We start from the raw sequence: 7,697 nt of genomic DNA, 5'->3' as shown, positions 1-7,697 counted from the left end.
GGCACAATGAGGAAAATGGATGAGAAAGACAGGTGGTAATACACATAAAAATTGATCCTATTAACTTGATGGAAGCAGAACTTTCAAAGTTTGAAAAACAGTGGGGTGAATATTTTTTGTTATGATGATAGACATTCACACATTCCCCTAAATATGTCTATAAAGGCATAGAAGAACTAAATGTCAAAGAGGAAATTTTGAGGGGAAACAACCTGCAGATGTTTGTTTGAATGTTTACTTTAAAAATAAGAAGGACATACACCCTAATATACAGAGGTACAGAGTTGCACAACTAATTTGAAATGGGGGATGTAAAAGATCAAGGGACAACATATGTAACCTGCCCTATAAAAGTAATTGCTGAGATGCAGGGGGAGAAGGCTGTCATACAGCTTCTCCATCTCCATACTGGAAGGCTGGGACCAGAATACTAGAGCCTCTTAAACCAAAAAATGGGTCCTTCTCTCCAGCCCACAACAACAGCATTCAAGCCAAGCCACAAACTCGGCTTGGACAGAGCCATAATTGCTCCAGGTCCCCGAGTGGGCAGGAGCCCACATTATTTTTCAATTGTGCTTTTATGAAATAATCTAGTCTAGTAAGTGGGCCTTTGGTCCTGAGGAGTGCTTTGTAATGCATTAAAGGGTGTGCACTGTGAGCTTTGTGAATAATTTTGCAGTAAAGAGCTGGTCTTAAAAAATATATATTACTGAGTAAAAGTGGTAATACATACATTCCACCTATTATATAAAAATACTATTTTACATGACAAACCAATGTGAGAATAATATCGCATGAAATGCTATTGAAAAGAAATATATACCTCCATTGGATTAGATATTTCCCATGAATAGACACTTGCTTGAAAATACCTCTTGACATAGATGTGCAATGGACACAACCAATCCAAGGTCCACAGAGAAAATGTGGCATGGGTGTGGGAAGGGTGGCCATGGTGGCTGCTGGGTGCGGGGAATGGGAGGAAGAGATGAGATGGGGAGGAGTTTTTGGGACTTGGAGTTGTGTTGGGTGGTGCTTCAAGGACAATTATGGGACATTGTAGATCCCCCCAGGGCCCACTGGATGGAACGTGGGAGAGTGTGGGCTATGATGTGGACCATTGACTATGGGGTGCAGCGATGCCCAGAGATGTACTTAACAGGTGCAATGGATTTTTCATGATGATGGGAGAGAGTGTTGCTGTGGGGGTAGTGGGGGGTGGGGGCGGTGGGGTTGAATGGGACTTCATATTTTTTGAATGTAATATTGTTTAAAAAAAGAATTAAAAAAAACCTCATCTTATATGTAAAAAAAAATCAAATAAACAAACAAACAAAAAAGCATAGCCTCAATTCTCTGCACATTCTGCCACTGCTACTAGCCCTTTCCCTTATTCCCACTTACCTGCAAAGCTCCTTGGACAGATATTTCCCTTTTACTGGAACTTCTTTATCCCTGCTCTTCCCTCTTCTAAATGGACTTCCACTCCCATTTCTTAGTCATCTGTAAAGTGCCCTGCATTACTGACTCAAGTAGTCAATCATTTTTAATGTAAAAAAAAAAAAAAATTAACTTACCAGGCATAAGAACTAGTACAATGATCATTTAACTCTAGGTCAGGCTGGAGTAGATCTGGAGTAGGTCCCAGATGAAAGCAAGTCAAAGCTCTCAACGTCCATCCACCCTGGCTCTTTGTTGCATGACCTACTGGGCTTTCTGACTCACCTGGATGGAATCGGTAAGGTCTTACTGCAGAAGTCCACATGCGTGGTTGTTTAAGGAGACTGAGGCTGTATCCCTATAAAGACAGCAGAAGAGAGTCAGGCATTAGTCCCCAAACCAGAATTGGGACTGCAAAAGAAATATCCATATGCCATCCAGCCTGACTGTACATAAGATAACTGAATACAGCAGAGCAGATATTTAAAGCTCCTCTATATTTGTTCATTAGGCATCTGTTCTTCTTGTTGATCCAAACTTGAATAATCATTTCCCTGTGGGACACTGAACTGGACAGAGAGAATGTTTTTCTTATTGATTCTCTGTTCTCCAAACACCAGATCAGGGGAATCAGGGGAATCCAGGTTTTATTCTCTTCCAAGAACTCTCCTCTCTTCTACACTTCTAAACTGGTAGCAATTTTCCTCAACCATTGAATTTAAAATGATCAAAATTAACACTGAGGGACTCATGCCCTAGGGCTCTTGACTTTCCAAAGCACTGACATGTGGTGTGTACACAGTTCGTCCTAAGAGTTACTATCAGAAAATTGCTATTCTCTTCAAGAAAGTAAAGATCTGTGTTCATTTGACATAAAATCATGGTTGCTAAAACCTTCTAATTGATAATGCTATTCAAAATCAATTAAGAATATTATGTTTGTAACACAAGTTAAGAACTGTAAAGTAGTCATTCATCTGTAAAATAATTGCTGATTATGAGAACTGTATTGAGAGATTTTTAGATACCATATACCTTATATTGAATGTCTCAATTAGTTTCTCCCATATACTTTAAGTATGTTCAAATAATTTAATTAATAGATCAAGTACAATTTATTTCAGTAAAGACTGAAAAGAAAACTGATATATATATATTTAATTTTTTTATTATAGAAACATAGATACAACTCAAAAATTTGCATTTTATAGTTTACTGGTAAAAATGCAATTACAGTATTGCACTGTCAACAAGATAAATTACCTAGAGTTTACATCACCTCAAACACAATATCTGAAAGTTTTTTTGGAGTTATATTATATTTCATTGAAAAGAACTTCCAAAATTTTCCCACTGTTAATGTATGTTCTATCATTTCTCACTAAAATCTTTAGGAAATCCAAAGTTCTGGTATTAAAAGTAGGTTTTCTTTTTCTTGAATTATCTAAAACATGTCAGTTGGAATTAGGCTTCAGATTTTCAGGCCAAAAATATATTCAAATAATTGTATGCGGAATATATTTTAACACATTTATGAAAAGTTTGTTTGCAGTTTTGACAGAAATACCTTCAACTTTCAGACACCAAAAAATCAAACACAATTAAAGGTATGATGGGCCTAGGTACTACTGAGTGAAAGAAAGTTCTCATCAATCAATTTTCACACCAAATTCTAAAATGTATTCAAAAAGCTTTTGAATCTTCTAATTGCCAAACAGTATAGTTATATGGTTGAAGATACCACCACATTTCCTAAAATAATAAACTATTTTTATTGCTTGGAAAATATGTTTTACTTTTCATCTCATATTTATTTTAAATGCCCACACATAATTCTGTTACTTCCCTGAAATGACATGTTTCATGCAATAATTTTCAATTAATGTTGAAAAAAATACTTGATCATTTTTAATCACATTTAATGGTTTAATGATTGTTGGATTGACAATTTATTCAGTAATATAGATGGCATATGGTCCTATACGAGCAATGATCTGATAGTTGCTGTGTAATTCTACCCATTAGTAATACTTAAACCAAAAATTTGACACATATTATAGGTTATAGTACAAGTTTCCCTGTGATTTGATCAACAAAAAATATTAACACAATGTAATGATTTTTTCCTTTTCCATCAATTCTTCCAACATTCCACCCTCCTTCCTTCTTTCTTTCCTTCCCTACTCTTTTTGTCTTTTTTTTACAGCAGCTTAATTATTTGGGAGTTGGTTATTATGATACAGTGAGCCTAAGGGGAAAAGTATAAAATGACAGTTATCACCAGTACACTCATCTCATATGGTTACAGCTATGAATATTACTAATTCTTGTGTTACTATTCACTTACCTATAGAATATAAATCAAAGCCATTAATTTGAATTTGATATATATATTCAATACATGCACAATCTTAGGTGAAATATTTTTCATAATATTTAAACTTTAAAAAATTGGAAACGAAATATCTGTGCTGATTTGTATTTTAACGTAGAACAAAACCAGAACATTCAACTAGGGAATGATAGATTTACCCTGCTGATAAGATGATAAGTCTCTCCATGTGAACAGTGTCGCCCCCTCATCATACTACCACAGGCTAAATCAACAATGTCTTGTGAGGGTTCAGTAGGAGAAAAATGTCAGTCACAGACTTAAGACCTTAATTTGAAAGGAACTAAGAAAACGCAAATCAGAAGTTGAGATTTCATCTCTTTTCAAATAAATGGTCTTAGTTTTTCCTCTTACTGAAAACTTTATATTACTTCATTATAAACCTATCTAAACCACTCATTTTTGCAGGTTTTTTGTAAAGTCCACACTTTTGTTTACACAATGTCTGTGAGAAGAGGTCAGTAGCCTTCATCTCATCATGACATCATCCATTCAAGTCCTTAACACAATGCCTCGCTGGTCAGAGCAGAGCATGCCTGGATATAACATTAGTGACGTTTAATAGAATTAAGTTTCAAAACCTGGGAGATTTTTGCTACAGTCATACATGCTTTAACATCTTATTTATTAACAAATGTCAGCAAACCAGCCTTTCCTTTGCCTTCATGTTCTAACATGTTATACAGTTCTTCTCTAGATACAGAAATCCTTTCTCTATGCTGTACACAAACCTATTACAAACTCTTAGCACAGTACAAATTCCAGGAAAAGTGAAGAGATTGTTGGCGACCAATATGCCACGTTAGGAAACATGTATTATTAACCACACTCTCTTCCACTTCCTATTGTAGGGGATGTATGCACAACGTCATTCCTAGAAAACTGAAAATGAGGGTAGTTTTCCCTGCACTGTCCAAGCCAACGATGTGAGCTTTGTGCTTGCAGTGACTGAACAGTCTCCAAAGCATGGTGAAGAGAATTCCATTCTTGGGTACTGACTCTCCTCCATCCAACAGGGTTGCCTGCTGTCCTGGGTTCAGGCTAAGGGACAGGACCAGCCTCTGCTTTTCTTGCTGTTGCTTCCACACTCTCCACTGGTGAGATTCCCTGGAACCCAGAAGGAGGCCGAAGTCCAGGCCGCCCTGCTTCCTTCGAGGACCTGCCTTGCTGTCGTGGCTCTCCCCTGGCTCAGACATCTCTGCACAGAGGCATGTGGCCGCCTGCTCCCTCAGTACCTCTTGAGCAGCTGCGGTGTCTGCAACCACCTGAGTTGGGAGCAAGTATAAAACTTTCCAGCAATAATTTTCCATTCCCCTTGCCTCAGTTTCTTAGTATACTCTATTATACTATTTTTTTTCTCTATGAATTTGCTTCCTCTAAGCATTTCACATCAACGGAATCATACAACATTTCTCTTTTGTGTCTGCATTATTTGAGCCAGTATGATGTCTTCGAGGTTTACCCATACAGGAGAATGTATCAGATCTTCATTCCCTTTTATTTCCAAGCAATGTTATTGTGGTAAAATACACATAACATAAAAGAACCCATTTTAAAATGAACAATTCAATGATTTTTTAGGAAATTCACAATGTTTTTCAACTACATCATTTATATAGTTCCAAAATATTATTTATCATCCTAAAAGGAAACCCTAGAGCTATTAAGCATTCAATCCCCATTCCCTCCTCCCCAGACCTGATAACTACCAGACTGCCTTTTGACTCCATGGATTTGTTCATTTGGAATACTTTATATTTAAAGAATAATATAATATCTGGTCCTTTGTGCCTGGCTTCCTTCACTTAACATAGTGTGCCCAGGGTTCATCTACTTTCTAGCATGTATCAGTATTTCATCCTTAATGACTACTGATGTTGAGATCTTTTCATGTGCCTCTTGGCCATTTGTCTACCTTCTTTGGAGAAATACTTATTCGAGTCCTCCGCCCATTTTAAAATGATATCATTTGTCTTTTTTGAGTTCTAAGAGTTTTGTTTCTAATCTGGATATTAAACCCTTATCATTTATATGGTTTCCAAAAGAATTTTCCTTTTAAATTCATTCCAATGTATTTACATAAATTTCTGAGTATGCGTTTTATATTTATCCTCTGAAATGATAAGATGTATGCCTTTTTGATAACTCATTTACAAAGATGCATTCTGAAGTTATAAGAATGAAATCAATTCCAAGATTCCCCCTTCTTCATCTGGGTCATTTTGCTTCAGTCATATCTAATTCCCTGAATTTTACTACTCATCCCATTATATATTTCCTTTTTGAAGTCTATATATCATCAATCTTTGTAGCTGCAATGTCTACTAATTATCTTGGTATGGCATACATGTTGAGATAGTATTTGTTGAATGGAAGGATGGATGGACTGCAGGATAAGTATACAGTGGTGTCTGGACCTGAAAAATACAAATTTATTGAAATAGCGAAAGCCTATCACCTGGAAAATTACTTCAAAATCATTGGTGAAAAATGAGAACATAGCCTATTGTTAACATTGTATAAGCTTTTTATACTTATTTCTCATTTAATTTTTTGTAACTTTGATGTGGTTAGTATCATTTCTCCTTTGTTACAGTTGAGGAATTAAGGACATTCAGAAATCAGGTATCTAGCACAAATATCACCAAGATAATGAAGAGGCAGTGGAAGAATTCAAGCCAAGCCTGTCTAATGTGAGGACACTCCCTTAGGCATCATCTTGCCTTACACTAGTAGAACATAGAACATGATAGTAGTAATAGCTAAACCTCAAAGAGTCAAGGAGTTGTTTTAATTTAAACTTCTACTTCTGGACAGAAGCTCCCCAAAAAGGACAGCTTGGTCTCTGGTGGATGCAACCCAAAAACCAAACAAAAGAGTAAGGCTCATATTGGACAAGTCACTTTCTATTGGAAATTAGCAGTTTTCTTATTTTGACATATCTTCACCACCTCTGAGCATTTGTAATATATTTGTCAAAGTAATTATTGAGGAATTAGATTTCCAGGATATTTTAATTTCACTTCCATTGATTGTTAATGAAGCTGAGCATATTTTTATGCTAAGTTATTTATAGATTTGTTCTGAATCATTGGTTCACAACCTTTGATTCTTTAACTTTTCAGCACATTTTATTCTTTACAACCTTTTAATTTTTCAGTTCGCAAAGATATAGACTTACAGAAATATCATTTAAAAAATAAAGCATTTCCGTGTACCACCTGTGGTTGACACTTTAATTTACTGTGGAACCTTTGTTACAATTGATCAAAGAATATTAAAATTGAGCTAATTATACTCCATACTTTATATTAGGCATATTTCTTACATTTTTCAACTGTACATTGTTACATTATGAATATAAAATATATTCTGAATATTTTCCTTGTCTTTCCATTTATGGAGTATTTTCTTTATAATGTTTTTACATTCAGGTCTTCATGGGCTTATCTCCATCATTTATGTGATCAAATGTATCCCTTTCTTTTACTTTCATCTCCATTTATGCTCAGAGATTTAAGCTACACTTTCCTCTATAAGTCTTAGCTATTTTAATTCTTACCTCAAATTTCAATGTATGGCAACTGAAGTTAAGATAGGAATCTAATTTTATTTCCTTCCAACAAATGATCAATTATAAAAGCACCATTTTTTAAATTTTATTAAAGTATATCATTCATACATGAACATACATAAACAATAAGTGTACATGTAAAGTTGTGGAACTTACAAAACAAACCTGCAAAACATCACACAGAGTTTGCGTACATCAACCCACCACCTACACCTCGTATAATTATGAAACATTTATCACAAGATATGAAAGAATATCGTCTCAATTTAAGTACTAATGATAGTGTGTTCC

The sequence above is a fragment of the Dasypus novemcinctus genome, chromosome 30, assembly GCF_030445035.2.
Source record: "Dasypus novemcinctus isolate mDasNov1 chromosome 30, mDasNov1.1.hap2, whole genome shotgun sequence".
Taxonomy (NCBI): domain Eukaryota; kingdom Metazoa; phylum Chordata; class Mammalia; order Cingulata; family Dasypodidae; genus Dasypus; species Dasypus novemcinctus.
The sequence above is the reverse complement of the archived record's forward strand: the minus strand, read 5'-3'. Positions refer to the sequence as shown.